This window comes from Lepus europaeus, chromosome 3 (assembly GCF_033115175.1).
Source record: "Lepus europaeus isolate LE1 chromosome 3, mLepTim1.pri, whole genome shotgun sequence".
Lineage (NCBI taxonomy): Eukaryota > Metazoa > Chordata > Mammalia > Lagomorpha > Leporidae > Lepus > Lepus europaeus.
The window spans coordinates 72,708,331-72,728,527 of NC_084829.1; the positions used below are offsets into that span (position 1 = coordinate 72,708,331).

A 20,197-nucleotide genomic window follows, 5' to 3' on the forward strand; every position below is an offset into this window, starting at 1 on the left:
CTCCAGGAACTGATGCACTAGGAGTGCTGACAACCACAAGACTAGACCATCTAATAGTTCCATGTGAGCTCAAGAACTAGAGGTTCCCACTGTCTTTGGTTTCCTGCTGGGTATGGAAGGCTCTAGGAACAAAGCTACATAATTACTGACAGTATGAGAATCAGAGCCCTCTATTCTTGCTCATAGACAAGGTACACAAGTGCCAACAGAATCAGGAACTATCACAGAAGTCTTAGATAACTCTTGAATATGATAAATTGTTAATATCTTCCATTTAAAAGGCATTAGCCAAAGACTAATGCAGAAATTACTGCTCAGTTTTGTTGCCAAGAGAAATTTAGAATTGAATGAGAAAAAAAAATAAAAGAACTTCCAGGAGCCAATGAGCCGAGCCCTTTGTCTCCAAATGCAACAATACTGATTCTTTTCTTCCTTTGAAACCATTGGACCTTTTTACATAAAGATAGAGAAAAAAAACAAAATTCTGAGGTTATTGCAAGTAAATCAGGAGAAATCATGTCAATGAAACTGAAGACCTTGATGAAACGTGATATATCTCTGCCTTTATCATTTTTTCCTCCATTGTTTAAATAGGTCTGTAGCACAGATCAAATGGTATATTTGCTTCAGGAAGATGCTTAACCAGTCAGATAAGTTGCCCCTTAACCAATAATAAACGTGTGCCTGTGTCTATGTGCCTTGTATGTGTGTGTGCATGTATTTATGTGTGTGTTTGGGGGTCAAAAGGAGATTAGGGTATATTATTACAGTTACAACAAGACACTGTTTTCAACTTAGAGAATTTCTTAGAGATTCATTCTTTTATATGTATTCATGCCATATGAAACATTTACTTTCTCTGTAAAAGTAGAGTATTTATGGCCACTGGCATCAGAAAAAGTAAAGCATTATCTGCTCCACAAATATTTTATTATAGTTGTTCTCTTTTTACTATAGACAATTCAAAAGCTAAATGCCAGGCATGCAAAAGGGAACTCAGAAATTCTAATTATTTCCAAGCAGTGAGACATTTAGCATCATTCAGGTACTCTTGGTTTAAAAAGATAAAGATTAAAAAAAATGTCTTACGTCACAGCTTTGCCATAGCAAATGTCTGGCTGGAAAGTATCAGATAATTTTCCTTAAACTATAGCAAGCCCTCTTGCTTTGTTTTGTTCTACTTTGCTTTTGTTTTATTTTCATGGAACATCATGCTGCCAGATTGACAACTCATTACTTCAACAAAGTTAATGGAAGCCAATAAGAAGCTATTATGAAAGTAATTCAAAGAGTTCATGGAAAAATGGAATTAGTTTATTTTGGTGCAAAAAAAGTTACAAAATTCATGTATGACTCTTTCATATTGGGTATTTTCAAGAAAGTTTATGAAGATCTTTAATATGCATAGATTTCAGATTTTTGCACCAAAGTAAGCTAATCTTTTAATTTCATTTTCTAGAAACTTTTGAGGTACCTTCATAAATGGAACAGATTTCTGTCCCCTTCCTCAGTGCCTCTTCTGACAAATAGTCACACACACACACACACACAGAGAGAGAGACATGGCTTCTTGAAAGAATATTGATGCCAGCAACTCAAATAAATTATTTTGTAGGGTTCCCTCTGAAGCTCATTTCACAAACTGTCTTTTTATGACCAAACTAGAGACCATTAGAAAATATTGAATTTTACAATGGAAGGTGTGGTTCTGTGTTGTCAGTAGGGGCAACAGACAGAAACCTCAAATGGTACCAAAGAATGTGGCTGCAACAGTAGTCATAATCTATTATAAAATCAAACCCTCCATGGAATCCAGCCCCATGGAATCAACTCAGCAGGGTAGAAATGGAGAGCTATATTACAACATCAGTGGCAGCAAGAATTACTTCTGCATTTCAGAGCCCCAGGGCTCTTTCTGGGTTGCCCAACCCCACTGGCCACTGAAGTTTCTGGTTCCACTTTGTCTGTTTGACCCCAATCTCTTTAACCTTTACTGTTAGTGAATCTTTTTTTTTAAGGTCTTCCTTCCATTGGTTCACTCCACAAATGGCCGCCATGGTCAGCGCTGCAGTGATCCGAAGCCAGGAGCCAGATGCTTCTTCCTGGTCTCACATGTGGGTGCAGGAGCCCAAGCACTTGGGCCATTCTCCACTGCCTTCCCGGGCCACAGCAGAGAGCTGGACTGGAAGAGGAACAACCAGGACTAGAATCAGGCGCCCATATGGGATGCAGGAGCCGCAGGCAGAGGATTAACCAAGTGAGCCACGATGAATCTTTTCAAACTATAGTGGCAGCTGACCACCTGCACTGTCACATTCTGTGCCTTTCATTAAACCATCCCACAGTCATCTTGGTGAAGGTGTTCCTCCAACAATCATGTGTACAGCAGAAAAGTGGTTGAAAATATGAGTTGGGGCCAGCACTGTGGCTCAGCCTATTAAAGCCCCAGCCTGCAGCGCCAGCATCCCACGTGGGTGCCAGTTCAAGTCCTGGCTGCTCTACTTTCGATCCAGCTCTCTACTATAGCCTAAGAAAGTAGTGGAAAATGGCCCAAATCCTTGGGGCCCAGCACCCATTTGGGGGACCTGGAAGAAGTTCCTGGCTCCTAGCTTCGGATCAGCTCAGCTCTGGCCATTGTAGTCATCTGGGGAGTCAACCAGCAGATAGAAATGGAAGACCTCTCTCTCTCTCTCTCTCTCTCTCTCTCTCTCTCTGGCTCTACCTCTCTCTGTAACTTTATCTTTCAAATAAATAAAAATAAATCTTTAAAAAAAAAAAAAGGGAAAAGAAAATGTGGGTCAAACAAGATCAAACTGCCTGAGTTTGAATTTCAAATCTACCACTGGGCAAGTTACTTGACATTTAGAAAACATTATTTTCCTAATCTATTAAGTAGGGGCAAAAAAAGTATCATTATTATAAGCAAATAAAATCATACATGTAAAGTGCTTGACACAATGGCTCAGTAATCTTGAGTATATGCTATTATTATTATCATTTTATACACAATATAAGTAAATTACATATATATTGGATACTACATATCTTTATATATATTCAAGCATCAAATAGATAATATGTATCATATGTGGCTATTATCATTATATTGTATATCATTATACCAGTTGGGTTTAGGTATCCTGGTCATTGGTCAGAACACCTGGTATGCTGGGCAATGATGTATGGAATGAGCAGAATGTGGAAGGTGGGAATGTCTTACTCAATTTGAGAGGCCTCTGAGGAGTGAACTCCACCAATGCAGCTGACTTCCTTAAAGACCAGAACAAACAACAGGCTGTGACCAAAGCATTTGGTTTGGTGGTGTCTAAATCAGAGAGCATGTGAAAGTTAAGCCTATATGCAAGGCCACTCCCTGATCCAAATACCAGGCTCCTCTTCAAGCATGTGTCACTTACTCAACAGTTAATGAAACACAAAGAGCCTTGAATACCTTCAGTGTCACATTTCAAGACTTATAGAATAATTAGGAAAAAACTGAGCTGGCAAAACTCTTCCTGGCTCACCCTGGTAAGCAGACCACCTTTGTTTTCCATTAGTGTGTGTTGTCGTCACAGTAACTGCAAGGCTCAACATACAGGCCTAGGGTGTCATTTCCTCAAGTACTTAGGCTGCCACACTGAAATAGCATTATGAACTCAGCAATACCTCTTCCTTTCCTGTTGTGCTGTGGTACCTCAAAGAAGCAAGCTCTAAAATGAGTTACTTAAGATATAAGTATATTAAGGAAAAAGAAAGTCCATTTATTCTTATTCCTGTATTGCCGATGACTCATGTGTGTGTATCTGGGAAAACCTTATTTTTACAAAGATCATTTAGATAAACAAGGCAAGTTGGCAGTAACTTGATTATGTTGGTGATGTCAGCAGTCTACTGTTTTCAATCAAATCATATTTTGGTCTTAAATTTTTAGCAAATTATTTTTTAAGGAATGCTTTTGGCCAACTCTGATAATGTTCATTTCATGGCTTTCTTACACCCTTTCCTAACAAAGACAGCAGCTGACAATTTGTTTCTTCAAAGTAACTGGGGAGGATTGAAATTACAATCACTACAAAAGCAAAAAAAAAAAAAATACTATTTTCAAATGCAGACACGGAAGTCCTCAGCCAATGAAGTAATGATCATCAGTCTTATCTATGTTTAGGGGAAGGAGGTAGTTGAAGGTTGATAGCATTTAACCAAGGAACTAAAACTAGAAAAATCCTTAAACCTTAAGTGTTCACTTAGAGTCAGATCACTTGAGACAAACGCTGCATTAGCTTTCAAAATTCCTTTTTGTTCATTTTTCACAGGCCTCAGAAACACATAAATCACCCAGTATTACACATGTTGACACCACTTCCCAAAAAGGCTAAGCAACACAAACCTTCCTTTGACATAACAGCGTTGCTGTGGCTTAAACAAAGCTCTCAGGGACAGAGAGGCGTGAGGGGTACAGGGCAACGTTATGTGACTTCATTTCTCTGCTGGGAGTTTCTCAGTTTCTGCAATCAGCTGGTCAAGAGCCAGCTAAAGCTGCTCAATTCATGTTTGACTTTCCTTAGTCTAAGTTCTTCTGCAACAGGCTGCTTGGCTTTTGAAATTAAACATCCTCAGCTACTACTGCAGAAAAAGCTGTAACCTACCTGCATCCTTTTTATTTCTCTTATTAGCTAGAGTAGGAGTGATCATGTAAGGGAAAAGAAGAACATAGTCCAATATATTTTCCTGAAGTTCCTTAATTTTTTTGGCCTAGAATCTCTATAATGCATTCGCAAAATCAAGAAAAGTTCTTTCCTTCTTTTTTATTTTCCTTTTCTTCTTTTCCTTCCTCCTATCCTTCCTTCCTTCACCCTACCTCTAGGTTTCATCAAAGAAGGACAATTGTAAGACTTAATTTGCCTTATATTTTATAGACTCATCCCTTCAAAACAAGAAAAAATAAGTAAAATTAACAGCTCTAAACCTAATTATCCTGCTTAGGGTTTCTTGCCACTAGAGCTACTAAGAAACTTTTCTGCTTTAAGGGTGATTCATGTATTTTTTGTTAAGTATAGAGACTATTAAGCACCTCAGAATATACACACACATTTTTATGATATAATACTTCTTCTGTTTGTCTTGGAATATGCTTTTCTTGTCATGTCTAAAAAGAATGAATAGGATTAACAGCAATGAATAGCAAGAATTCATTTCTATTTGGTAAGGTTGAAGTTAGCATGAGATGACCTTTTTTGGTCTTTTCATTTTTATCTGTTACTAGGTTAGTTAAACAAAACAAATCATCTAAGTTCAGAAAAGAAGAATGATAAATTTAATATCACGCCCCTCCATGGAAGAGGAACTCTTCGTTGGTCTGCATTATCTGGTATAGTTGGCTGTGAAAGAGACACCCAGGCACTATGTACAAACACACTTTATCTCCAACTACAAATATAGAAACCATAGAACAGTCTATGCTGTAGGCGATTTCTTTGCCTTTTTAGCAATGCTTCTATAAGACAGTAAACTACTCGGTGATAAAGGATGGTTTGAAACAAATTTCAGGGCCGGCGCTGCAGCACAGTGAGTTTAAGCTTCCCTCAGCAGCATCAGGATCCCATATGGGCACTGGATCATGTCCCGGCTGTTCCACTTCTGATCCATCTCCCTGCTGATATGCCTGAGAAAGCAGTAGAAGATGACCCAAGTACTTGGGCCCCTGCACCCATATGGGAGGCCCAGATAAAGCTTCTGGCTCCTGGTTCCTGGCTTCAGCCTTGTCCATTTCTGGCTGTTGTGGCCATCCTTCTCTCTCTGTAACTCTGCCTTTCAAATAAACAAATAAATCTTTTTAAAAAAGAAACATAAATTCCACATTATATTACAGGCAGCTGTTCAGTGTGACTGCTTACAGAATCCAGCAACAAAATATGTCCCAAACAGGTTTCCAAATTTCCAAATTTAAACAGTGCTTTCCCTGTGATCTATGAATTTGAGTTCACACCTGTATGAGTCCACCTGTATGCAAGAATTCTGTGAGCACCAAAGATTAAACAAATTCACTTATGGGGTGAAACAATAGTAGTGTAAATGTACATTAGACTCTACTAGAGAACTGTAAATTGCCTTAAGTCATCTAGTCTTCAAAACAACTCTGTGGAGAACTATGAGGGGCTTTAAAAACTTCATAAAAAATGAAGTTGAAAATATTATTTTGGAGCCAAAAACTTTTGAAATCCACATATAGCTTTTTCACTTTTTCCATGAACTTTTTGAAGACCCTCCTAATATGCATGCACTTCAAGAATTTTTGTACCAAAATAAACTTATCTTTTAATTGTATTTTCCACAGTTTGATGTACCCCATCAAATTATTCTCATTTTACAGATGAGGAAATTGAAGCACAGAGAGTAATTAACCCAAGGTCACAATGAGCTGAAATCAGAATCCAGACCATCTGGCTCGCCCATGCTACTAGCCTTTTCTGACTCCTTGTCCATGAACAGATCCTTGTTATTATATCTTCAACTCAGATTCAAGAAAATGAATGCATTTTTATTAAGCCATCTTTTATTCTACTACTATCTATGGATATTTAAAGTAATGTCTATATAAATATATGTTGCATACTTTCACATGTCATTTTTCTTTTTTTTTTTTTCTTTTTTTCTTTTTGACAGACAGAGTGGACAGTGAGAGAGAGAGAGAGAAAGATCTTCCTTTTGCCATTGGTTCACCCTCCAATGGCCACCACGGCCGGCACGCTGGGGCTGGCACACCGCGCTGATCCGAAGGCAGGAGCCAGGTGTTTCTCCTGGTCTCCCATGGGGTGCAGGGCCCAAGCACTTGGGCCACAGCAGAGAGCTGGCCTGGAAGAGGGGCAACTGGGACAGAATCCGGCTCCCCGACCGGGACTAGAACCCAGTGTGCCAGTGCCGCAGGTGGAGGATTAGCCTAGTGAGCCACGGCGCTGGCTCACATGTCATTTTTCTAACAAGTTGTTACAAATCTTTTTTCTCTTAATGCTTTCTATTGAATTCTATCTCAATCAAAGCTTGACCCCTCACTTCATATACTGTTGCCTTTATAAAACCCACATGCTTAAAGAAATAAAATCAAACAAATGAAAACGTTAGACAGACTGACTAAAGTCTAACATCTTCAGGTAGCCTTATGAAGAAACTCTCATCTGCCAGCAAAATAAAATACATTTAGTATTATTTACAATGTGTAAATCCTAAAGTTTCAATTAAAAAAATAAGGTAGTATTACAACCACAGGGAAATAATTGTTTAGTGAATAGATAAAATATTCCAAAAATTTCATTGGAAAAAAATTCCATAGGGACTATTGCTGAACAACTTTTTAAAAGAGTAAGTTGGGGCCAACATTGTGGCACACTACCTGCGAGGCTTGTATCTCATATGGGCACTGATTTGAGTCCTGGATGCACCACTTCTGATCCAGCCCTGTTAGGACACCAGGAAAGCAGCAGAAGATGGCCCAAGTGCTTGGGCCCCTGCTACCAAGGCAGATCTAGATGGAGTTATAGGCTCCTGGTTTCAGCCCGACCCAGCTCTGGCTGCTGCAGCCATTTAGAGAGTGAACAGTAGATGAAATCTCTCTCTCTCTCCCTCTCTCTCTCTCTCTCTGTAATTTTGCCTTTCAAATTAATAAATAAATATTTTTCAAAAAAGTAAATTTAACATCTTTGACTATCTTAAAATATAAACAGAATATTTCTCTTTTGGTAAACAAGCTGCTCAAAAACTTGGTTCATGCTATATCACACACAGTAAAGCTACAGATTTCATAAGAGATTAAAGATAATACTGAAAATTATCTGTTAAGTATCTAGAGAAAAATAGAAAAAGAATCATAACATATTTAAATGTTTTAATGTGCAAGGCCAGATTCAAATCCATGACTCACAAACATCATGATCCCTAATTTAGATTATTTGAAGGGCAGGTGTTAGGCATAGCAGTTAAGATGCCATTTGGGACACCTGCATCCTAACCGAGTGCCTGGGTTCAAGTTCTGGTTCCACTCCTGATTCCAGCTTCCTGCTAATATACATTCTAGGAAGCAACAGGTGATGATTCAAGTGGTTATGTCTTTGCCACCCAGGTGGGAAACCCAGATTGAGTTTCTGGTTTCAGCCTGTCCCAGCTTCAGCCATGGCAGGCATATGGGAAATGAAGCAGATGTGATGTTTCCCTCTCGCTCGCTCTCGCTCTCGCTCTCCCTTTCAAATAATAATAATTTTAAAAAGAATTTAAATAACTTTAACCAAATGTAACTATGAATAGAATCTGGCACCAAATGATGGCAAAAGTAAGAGTTTTACTATTTAGACATCAAGGTGCACATTTAAATCTGGTGCATACACAGGAGGTATAATACATACACACACACAAACACATGTTTTTATAAATCTTTTCGGTTTCATTCTTTAGAGTTGCAACATCATCTCCACTACCAGGTATATGAGTGTAATTACAGCTACTTGAAATCTTTCTGCACAGACTTTGAGAAATTTTTAAGATAAAACTATTAACCATAATTATAATTGCTTTTCTTGATTTTATATTTATTCTTCATTTTTCATATAATAATCATCAGGAATACAGAGCCACAAATATTAATAGAACATCCACAATGTGCAGGGTACTGAGAAGTTCTGAAAGTGATGTTTAGATGCCTTGCACCTGAAATACTTCATACTCATTCCAAATTTAATGGAGAAAACTCCTCCAAAGCACCCTAGTTTTACCAGAACTCCAAACTATATAAACTCAGAGAGAACCACTTCTAAAATATGTGGTCCACAAAATTACTGTGAAAGTGGAAGACATAGCTCTATCTGGTTCTACCGGCACAGATAGCGCCTGTTTCCCCTGTGTTGCACACAGGGGAAATAACATGGGCAAAGATGGGAGATTGAAAGGTTCACTATGAATGTTTTTGGAGAATGGCCCATAATCTGAAATACCTGAAGCAGAAGGACCTTCTTGTTGAGTAGTGGGAGTGAGGCTGGAAAAATTAAGTAGGTGCCAGATGATGGATGGTTTTCAAAATGCCCAGCCTTGGTGTCTGGCAGCAACTAACAGTCCCACTAGATAACGGAAGAGTAGATAGACAAGTATAGCAATGCTTTAGGAAAAGTAATCTCATAGTCATAGGCAAGCTGATTTAGATGGCAATGAGGGGTTTTGTAAAGGAGCAGCATTATGATAATGCACACCCACAGCTGAAGAGAACAGGTCTTGGTGTGGTGGGAGACACGGCAATGGAATCTAACAAATTTATGATGGGGGAAAGGGACAGCCCCAAAATGACACAGAAATGTGAACTCAAGTGAACAGGACAACAGATTTGCTTAATCATGGAGGGCTTGATCGCTCATCCAGTGGAGGAAAGCTTGTGGCTTGTAGCTATTCTCCATTCTCCAAGAGTAAGCTTACAACCATGAAGACAATTAATGACACGCAGAAATTCACTTCATCAGCAAACATGGCTTTCACTCAGGGCCAAATGCTGTACTCAGTTATCTGTACACTGTCCCACTGATTCCAAGAGAAATTACATGCCTAGAACTAATGGTAGATTTTGGCCTTACACATGCATTTGCAAGCCAACAATGTGACCCTTCCTAGGATAAAAACAAGAAAAATGTAAAGCAGTTAGATCTGAATTCTCAAAACTCTTTCAAGACAAAGATGTTTCATCTCCAGTAAAGTACCAGGAACCTCATTCTCTGATACTAAGGTTACAAAAGTACATTTTGCATTATTATTTGCGTGCATTTCTTTACCTGTTAAACTAATCAGCTTTATTTGCTTTATAAACTAATCAAGAAATCAGAATCATGAAACAGAATACATAGCAAAATGTATATACTTTTTCATTTTTGCAAATGTATGATACATGAGTTTTAATTGACTTCTTAAAATAGGAACATTGACTGAAAAGGATGATACATTATAATTTGTCAACAATTTGTTTATTACTGGTCTTGGATAAATTATGTTGACAAAAACAGACTCAAATAATTCCTTTTAAAATGTAATTCTGTATCTTCGTTGATATTTTCCCGAGACTAGAGCATTCACTCAAAGTATCATGTCCCTTTAAAGGAATAACATTTTTGCAAATCCAGCCCAACCACAGACTATCAGGTATCAATACTAGCCAACCCACCAATACACAGCGATAGATTGTCAGATCTTAGCCATTCTGATAAAATACATGACAACTCCTGGAAGGGGGAATAATAGCCCATCGGCTGAAAAGAGCACTTCCTCCAAGCTCTAGTAAACACACTCATGCACACATAACAAGCAACTTCAGGAAAGATTTTTTTTCCAATAAATCATGTTTAACTTTTTAAAAAATGGAATCTTACATCTATATACAAGTAATTACTCTATTTTTTAAAACACATAAATAACATTTTTCCTAAATGTTATATTCAATAACTGTAACAGTGGTGATTTAATACCAGTCATATTTTGTGTCTAGTCAGAAGCATTTGGGGTGACTAGTGTGATGAGGTCACAACCAGCACAAGGTGTACCAGTGTAATCAGAGAATCAGGCAAAAGGAGACACGTAAAGCAGTAAAAGTACAGCAAGACAAACACCGTGTGGGACTTCCCTCTCATTTGCCACACAAACCGCTTAGCTAGTTTTAATAAATGAAAGTCATTTTGCTTCGAGGGGCCATATTCTTCCCTTTGCTGAACCTTCCTAATTGTGGCAGGAGCTGTAAAGCTGTCCTTTGTCATATTTCTGTTACCTGCCAGGGTGATAACTTGGCAGAAATATCTTGGCAGACAGCTATTAAAATATCAAAAAAATCTTTATGGTTAAAGGGGATCATTACAATTCTGAGAATGAAGAGATGTTTCTGATTTTGTTACTAATTCAGAATGATTATAATAGTTCCTAATCATGTTATGCCACAGTAGAACAGGAAGAATCAAAGGAAACAGACAAAACAGAATCAGAGAGAATGCTCTTCCTCTGGAAACAGAAATTTCTTAAGAGAGTGAGTTGCTATTTATGTTGGTCTTACCTGACGGCAGCTCGTTTAACCAAGGGTATGTCCGTTGTGAAGGTAGTTTATCCTTTGAAGAACCCTGTGGCTTGTCCCACAGCCCAAGGCAGACTCGAATCCTGGAAAACTATCCAGCCCAAAAGAATACAGAGGAAAAAGCTTTTCCCACTCTCTTTCCTAGGACCAGCCAATAGCTGAAGTCATGCAGGAAACCGGGTAGAAACAGGGGGAACACTGCTTCTCCTCCTGAAAGCCCGGGTAGCAGAAATTGGAAGTTGTCGTGTATCTCCCACCCAGGCTTTTGTTTAAAAGTTTTTTCAACTGTTGCTAGGTGTTGTTGAGTTCTGAGATTAGGTTTCTCCTCTTCTGCTCCCTTCACAACACTGTCAGAGCAATGACTTTGTTGAGAAGCTGAGCTCGCGCGTGCTATATTTAACCAGTGTTCTCAGCAAGTCAAGCCTGTCAACAGCTGAGAAGTTTGGAGCCGGCTTTACTCAGTTCCTAGGCAGCTGGGTTATCAGTGGATACAGCGCTGCTCACCCTCTGAAAGATTGCAGGGAAACCAGCAGACCCTTTTAAGGACTTCTGCTCATTTCACAGCGGTAATTACTGTTGGAAGCTCGTAACTACAGACCGTGATTTGGGACTTGGGTTTTAAAATCTGAAAAGAAACAGAGCAGCAGTTGTCTTCAGCAGAGCAATTTACCATTGCAATATTTTTCTCAATTAGGCTCTCAGATAAGTATTCTGAAATTTTAAAATGCTTTTAAAAGCCTATTGCAACTGTTGAGAAAATGCACAGTAGGAGATCATTTCCAAGCAGTCTTTGACATGAGGGGATTACTTTTATAGCTAAGTCACCCCATCATATCTGACTTGATCACCTAGATACCTGAGTATTATGAAAATAAGACTACCACAAAAGAATGTCTCATATTTTGAAAGGTGTAAGGTTAAGAAGGAAAATCTTAGCATTCTCACTTCAGCTCATTCATTCAAGGTAACACATAGTGAATACTCCAAGGAAACTAAGACTTGAGACACCTCTGTTTGTTGATGGGCACGCCTCGTCATTAACCCTTCCATCCCCAAAAACATATAAAAATATATTAAAAATATTAAAATATGTGTTTAGTTCCTGAGACTGTTACTAATTACATAAATGAAATTAACAGTAAGGGGAACTGACAGCAACCCTTTCAGCCACAGGTTAAGTAGGAATGGAGAGAGAAAAAGAAACACAGACATTATTGGTAGGCATGCCATAATACTGCCCTTAACAAAAAACTCACCAACACTATTACAAAGATTGACCCCCTTCCTGAGATTAATTTATCAGCTTAAAGATACACTCTTCTTTACCTACAAACTGAATATGGACCCTGAAGATATAGAAAACCATGAATTTTAATATTTTAAGAGTTGCATACTTGCAATAAGTAGCTTATGTGCTAAGTAACTGTAATGTCTCTCTGAAAAAGCTTTTCAATTTACATAGGTGTGTGTGTCTCCTGTTTCTAAAGAAATGACCCTCCCCCTTAAAGTTAGCTGATTCCTACACCTCAGCCCATTAGAAAACATCTCAGTTCTTCCCATCCCAGTCAGCATGCTGACAGCATGCATCCTTTATTTACTATGATCTCCACGTCAAATTGCATTTGTTGGGCTCAGTCTTTTTGGATATGAGCCAACCTTGATGGGAGAGAAGGAAGGAGAGACTTCTATTAAGATGAAAGAATTTTCATATGAAATGAACTGACTTTTCTAGAACACTAATGGGTCTTTTAGAAGTTTAATCTATTCAGAGTGCCTAAAAATGGGTTCTGAGAGGGTGGAAAGTGTGTGATCGGGCTATGGAATAATAATTCAGAAACACTAAGGTAATTTTTTTTGACAGGCAGAGTTAGACAGTGAGAGAAAAAGACAGAGAGAAAGGTCTTCCTTCTGTTGGTTCACCCCCCCCCCAAATGGCCGCTACGGCCAGTGTGCTGCACTGATCCGAAGCCAGAATGCCAGGTGCTTCCTCCTGGTCTCCCATGTGGGTGCAGGGCCCAAGTACTTGGGCCATCCTCCACTGCCTTCCCAGGCCACAGCAGAGAGCTGGACTGGAAGAGGAGCAACTGGGACAGAACCCGGCACCCCAACTGGGACTAGAACCCAGGGTGCAGGCGCCACAGGCAGAGGATTAGCCAAGTGAGCCGCAGTGCCAGCCAATAATTCAGAAACACCAAGATAATTTCTTAAAAATTGCAAAGGAGTGGGGTTGGGGATATCATTGTTTGAAAAATACACACACACCCTACAGATCCCTACATACAACAGCCCTAGGTTGAAAACCACTCAAGAGAATTCTGGGAATGTATTAAGATTTCACCCCTACCAATAGTTCAGTTTACAGCTATTGCAAATCCAAATTAAAGCAAAGAAGAATATAGCCAAATGTCAAGATAACTAAGAGTAAATAACCCATTTTTTTATGGTCCTAGTTAATTCCATCAAATGGGTGATAGTTATTTCTTCTGTAGCTAGGTAATCAGAGTTTACAGTTTCATTTTATGTTATGAAAATCTACTACCGCATCACTGTTTTCTTTTAGCCTTTGGGTTCACTGTTCATTGTTGATAATAGTTTATTTTAAACAATGTAGTGACAAGTAACAACATATATAGTATTTCACATAATTAGATATGGTTGCCTCCTTCAAATTATGTTCTTTAATTACACTAGTCATGTGCATGACTCATTCGGTATTATACAATAATCAGACTTTCTCTCTGTACAACACACACTCATACACGCACTCTATAAAGTGAATTTATTTTGAAGGCTTTCCCCCACGGGAATGATTATTCAGACTAAAGCATTTCCTACGTAATCCACAGAGGAAGTAGTGCCGTTAGGAACTATTAGAAATTTGTGTTTTGTATACGGTCAACAAGGAACTGATTTTTCAACACATATTGTTAATACATTACAGTTCAGTTACATCCTTTCCCACAGTCTTAAGTGTGAGCATTCTGAGACATTCTGGTAAACTTACCACTAACACAGAATTTCCCAACTTCAAGGATGAGTCATGATGAAATTTTAATAGAAAGTAGGTTAATGCTATCAGTGGGAAAAAAGCAAATAAATAAGAGAACTAGCACAATAACTCCATACCCATTTCAAAATTTCCAAATTTTCCACCTTGTTCACTTTAAAAACTAATGTTTTTTTCTTAAAGCAAAAAGTTACTAAGTTATTTAACCTCCCAATGAAAAGTAGACATGTGCTCCAAAATGATGCTTACATAAACAGTGTTCAGGTTTGGGATGTCACAAGGCAAATCTCCAGACAAACTTATGCTTTTAACATTGATTGACTGGCTATGAGACTTGAATGTAAGCTCCCAGGTAGCAGAGAATATCTCTGATGTTCCTTGCTGAATATTCAAGCACCATGGTAAGTGTTCAATAAACAGGAATCATTGAGCAAGTGGACACAGGAGGGCAATTCAAAAAGTTCATGAAAAATGGAATTGAAAAATAAGCTGTTTTGTTGTGATTATTTTGAAATACATGCATAACATAACTTTTTCAAAAAATGCATTCCCGTGGACTTTTTGAAGACACCTAGCTTTGAATCATCACCCATATGGGATGCTGGCACTGCAGGCTAAGGATTAACCCTTTATGCCAAAGTGCTGGCCCCAGAAAAAATACAAAGAGAAGGGAAACCTTACTCCTTCCAGGCTTTCTGGACAGGAAAATTTAAAATTTAAATTTAAAATTCCATAGCTTTAGACACAGATGAAAAAAATGTGGGATAATTTCATCATCGATATAGTAAAATAAAAACTCACTGGAAGTGAAATTCTGTTGAATACCAGAGAAAATTGGATTGAAAAGAAGATAATGTAAGAAAAAAAGTCTATTTTTAAGCAAAGCATATGAGCTTTTCAATACTCTCTCTAAAACAAGCCATGCATGATGTTTTATGATGAATGAAATTCTTGGCTAATTAAATTCTAAAACTGCATTCTAAAAATATACTTTTGTTTGATGATTTGATAAGCAATTTAAAAATGTTTATGAGCTGTACATTCACAACCAAAACTTTTCAAAGATGTAACCAACAAGAGAAAAAATAATGAAGAAGAAATAATACACAAATTAGTTCTTTGGTATCAAAGGGATACTGTATTTCACTTGATATAATCAAGTTCCACAACTTAAAAATACTCATATTTGCATTTTCTATTAATATAGTTATACTTCTACTTAATTTTACAAAACTTTAAAGAAACAGGACAGGTGTTAGATCTAGCTGTTAAGATACTCATGTCCCATGTCAGAGTGCCTTGGTTCAATGACAGGCTCCTGCTCTGATCCTGTCTTCAACTCTGTACCTAAGCAGACCCAGGCAGGCAGTGGTAATTGGACTCTTTCCACTCACACAGGATATCTGGACTGGGATTCTAGTTTTCAGCAGGCATTTGGAAAGTGAACCACCTGATGGCAGTTCTCTGTCTCTTTCAAATTAAAAAAAAAAATTAATGAAAGTAAAAAAAAGAAACAAAACTAATACTTTGTAGTATCTAAATATTCATAATAAAATAACTGTCTTGTTAATAAATAAAATAAATTCTATCACACCCATAAATATTTTTAAAAATATTAAACTTTTTTTACTGTTTTAGTAAAAAGAGAGTAAGACTTGGTTAAAAAGCTATAGATAACATTTTTTGCATTTGCTTGAACAAAGTAAGCACTTACATGCAGGTATAGGAGATAAAATTCCCACTTCTCTGTTTCTGTACTTATAGTGGATCATTAATACTTGAAACTTATTACAGGACTACTTGCTACAGACATTTACTGATAACAAGCATCATACTTTTCAACAGAGTCAGACAGCATTGTCTTAAGTGTACTTCCTACTTCTTTTCCTATGCCAGAGCCATGACCACCTCTTGCTTGGTTGTAATGGAAAACTTTAATCAATTCTTTAAAAGGGAGTAGGACATTTACTCTCTAAGGGATGAAACAGAATCAGAAAGCCAATGACTGGGCACAGAGCCACAGAAAATAATGCACTTTTCTTCACAAGGCTTATAGTTTTGTATATAAACATTATACAGTTAATCATAGTTAACTCTAAAAAGCAAGCTTTCTTGAAGTTCTTAAATTTCTGATCCTGGGGCCAGCATTTTGGCATAGCAGGTTAAGCTTCTACCTGCAACGCCAGCATTCCATACAGGCACCAGTTCGAGACCTGTCTGCTCCACTTCCAATCCAGCTCCCTGCTAGTGCACCTGGGAAATCAAAAGAAGATGGCCCAAGTACTTGGGCCCCTGCACCCATGCGGGAGACCTGGATGAAGCTTTGGGCTCCTGGCTTCAGCCTGGCCCAGCCCCAGCTGTTTGGGGCATATGAGAGTGAACCAGTAGATGGAAGATCATTCTCTCTCTCTCTCTCTCTCTCTCTCTCTCTCTCTCTCTCTAATTCTTTCAAATAAACAAAAAATAAATCTTTAAAAAAAAAGATTTCTGATTCTGAAGTAAGGCAAAGTTCAAATTCATGCTGCAGTACTACCTGTTTGAAATTAACAAATTACTTAATCTCACCTGTTATGTGTTAAGTAAGATTTGTGTCCTCAAATCTCTTGCTGATATTTAAACTCTGATGTCTTAATGTTAATGGTTGATGGATATTAAGGATAGAGATTTGAGGCCGGCACCGTGGTTCAATAGGCTAATCCTCCGCCTTGCGGCGCCAGCACACCGGGTTCTAGTCCTGGTCGGGGCACCGGATTCTGTCCCGGTTGCCCCTCTTCCAGGCCAGCTCTCTGCTGTGGCCTGGGAGGGCAGTGGAGGATGGCACAAGTGCTTGGGCCCTGCACCCGCATGGGAGACCAGGAAGAAGCACCTGGCTCCTGCCATCGGATCAGTGCCATTGGAGGGTGAACCAACGGCAAAGGAAGACCTTTCTCTCTGTCTCTCTCTCTCACTATCCACTCTGCCTGTCAAAAAAAAAAAAAAAAAAAAAAAAAAGAAGGATAGAGATTTGATCTAATTGTATCAGCTAGGAGGTGGGGCCAGTGAGAGATCTGTAGATCACTGCGTGTGTGCCCTCTTAGAGTGGTTCTTGTGAGAGGGTGGATTACTATTTGAGTTCAAGTCCCTGCTCTTTAGCTCACCAGGCAATCATGCCTCCACACCTTCCAAGACCAGGCTCCACAAATACTGACCGTGGGGCCACCAGATTCTTGACTGTAATTTTCACACTGTGAGTTAAAATAAACCTTTTCTTCCTCAAAGAAGCTTCTTTCTTTCTTTCTTTCTTTCTTTCTTTCTTTCTTTCTTTCTTTGACAGGTAGAGTTATACACAGTGAGAGAGAGAGACAGAGAGAAAGGTCTTCCTTCCATTGGTTCACCCCTCAAATGACCGCTATGGGTGGTGCTGCGCCTATCCGAAGCCAGGAGCCAGGTGCTTCCTCCTGGTCTCCCATGTGGGTGCAGGGACTCAGGCACTTGGGCCATCCTCTGCTGCCTTCCCGGGCCACAGCAGAGAGCTGGACTGGAAGAGGAGCAATCAGGACTAGAACCAGGCACCCATATGGGATGTAGGCGCTGCAGGTAGAGGATCAACCAAGTGAGCCACGGCTCCAGCCCCTCAAAGAAGCTTCTTGCAGCTATTTTAGTTAAAGTAAATAAAAGGGGGCTAATACTCCACCTAAGCCTCCTCTACTTCTTTAAGATCAATAACAGAATATAAGACTATTCACAATAAAGCTGTCTGCACCTTAATGTTTATTGCAGTTCAATTCACAATAGCTAAGTGCTGGAATCAACCTAAATGCCCACCAACAGTAGACTGGATAAAGAAATTATGGGACATGTACTCTATAGAATACTATACAGCAGTAAAAAACAATGAAATCAGGTCATTTGCAACAAATGAAAACATCATGCTGAGTGAAATAAGCCAGTCCCAAATGGACAAATATCATATGTTCTCCCTGATCGGTGACAACTAACCGAGCACCAAAAAGGAAACCTGTTGAAGTGAAAGGGACACTATGAGAAACAGTGACTTGATCAGCCCTTGTCCTGAATGTTGATGAACAACTTAATACTTTATCCCTTTTAGTATTTTTTTGTTCTACTTAATACTATTGGTTGAACTCTTTAATTAACACACAATTATTCTTAGGTGTTTAAATTTAACTGAAAAGTGATCCTGTTAAATATAAGAGTGGGAATAAGAGAGGGAAGAGATGTACAATTTGGGACATGCTCAATCGGACTTGCCCCAAATGGTAGAGTTAGAAACATACCAGGGGATTCCAATTCAATCCCATCAAGGTGGCATGTACCAATGCCATCTCTCTAGTCAAAGTGATCAGTTTCTGTTCACAATTGATCATAATGATAGGACTAAGAGTCAAAGGGATCACATAAACAAGACTAGTGTCTGCTAATACTAGCTAATAGAATTAAAAAGGAGAGAATGATCCAACATGGGAAATGGGATACACAGCAGACTCATAGAATGGCAGATGCTCTAAACAGCACTCTGGCCTCAGAATCAGCCCTTAAGGCATTCGGATCTGGCTGAAGAGCCCATGAGAGTATTGTAGGCATGGAAAGCCAAGATACCATGGAAAAGAAAAAAAAAAAGCCTAAATGAAAGATCTCTGTGAGTGAGATCCAGTGGAAAGAACGGGGCCATCAAAGAAGGAGGTACTTTCTCTGAAGGGAGGAGAGAACTTCCACTTTGACTATGAACTTGTCTAAATAAGATCAGAGTTGACGAACTCAAAAGGCTTCCATAGCCTTGGCAACTCATGACAAGAGCCTTGGGTGATTACTGACGCCATAAACAAGAGTGTCAATTTGTTAAGTCAACAACAGGAGTCACTGTGCACTTACTCCTCATGTAGGATCTCTGTCCTTAATGTGTTGTACAATGGAATTAATGCTACAACTAGTACTCAAACAGTATTTTACACTTTATGTTTCTGTGTGGTGTAAACTGTTGAAATCTTTACTTAATATATACTAAACTGATCTTCTGTATATAAAGAGAATTGAAAATGAATCTTGATGTGAATGGAATGGGAGAGGGAGCGGGAGATGGGAGGGTTGCAGGTGGGAGAGAAGTTATGGGGGGGGGGAAGCCATTGTAATCCATAAGCTGTACTTTGGAAATTTATATTTATTAAATAAAAGTTTTAAAAAAAGACTATTCACAATAGCCAAGTACTAGAAACTTTCAGAATGCTTTGAATAATAGAATGGGTAAATAAATTGTGGTATAGTCACACAGTGGCAAACTATGTCATTGAGAACAAAAAAAATCTACAACTACACCTAACAATGCAGATAAATTTCCAAACAGAATGGTAAGTGAAAAAAGATATACTCATAAAATACACTGATTTCATACTAGAAGTTAAAAACCAGAAAAGACTAATCTATAGTGTTGGAAGTCAAGATGGCAGTTACCTATGGGAGGTGGACCTGTGACTGGAGGAGGGTATGAGGAAGGCTTCTGCAACATTGGTAATGTTTTGCCTCTTGCTGGTTACATCAGTGTGTGCATTTTGTGAAAATTGTTCAAGCTGTGTACTGATGATTTGTGTGTTTTTCACTCTTTGTATTATAACTTAATGAAGCATTAAAACATTGCAAAAATTATTTTTAAAATAAATTATACCTCTCAGTCCTTATGAAATATTTACATATAGGGACAGGCATTTAGCATAGAAGTTAAGATGCAGATTAAGAAGCATACTGTGGGGCCGGGCACTGTGGTGCAGTGGGTTAACGCCCTGGCCTGAAGCACTGGCATCTCATATGGGTGCCGGTTCAAGACCCAGCTGCTCCACTTCCAATCCAGCTCTCTGCCATGGCCTGGGAAAGCAGTAAAAGATGGCCCAAGTCCTTGGACCCCTGCACCCACGTGGGAGACCCAGAGGAAGCTCCTGGCTCCTGGCTTCGGACTGGCACAGCTCCAGCCATTGCGGCCAATTGGGGAGTGAACCATCAGATGGATGACATCTCTCTCTCTCTCTCCGCCTCTCCTCACTGTGTAACCCTGACTTTCAAATAAATAAATAAATATTTTTAAAAAGAAGCATACTATATCAGAATGCCTACCTTCAATA

At 38.8% G+C, this 20,197-nt stretch overlaps 1 protein-coding gene across 6 annotated transcripts in view; it reads right to left on the bottom strand.

Annotated features, from left to right (window-relative positions):
- FILIP1 (filamin A interacting protein 1) overlaps nucleotides 1-20,197 on the bottom strand; it is a 315,951-nt gene that overhangs the window by 198,682 nt on the left and 97,072 nt on the right. Inside the window, exon 1 of one of the 6 annotated variants that reach the window (XM_062186375.1) lies at nucleotides 11,063-11,522. The exons of the other annotated variants lie outside the window; for them this stretch is intronic. The gene's annotated coding sequence lies outside the window, so the exon portion shown is untranslated. Of the gene's footprint in view, nucleotides 1-11,062; nucleotides 11,523-20,197 lie in introns of those variants that run through there. 6 annotated transcript variants of the gene reach the window in all.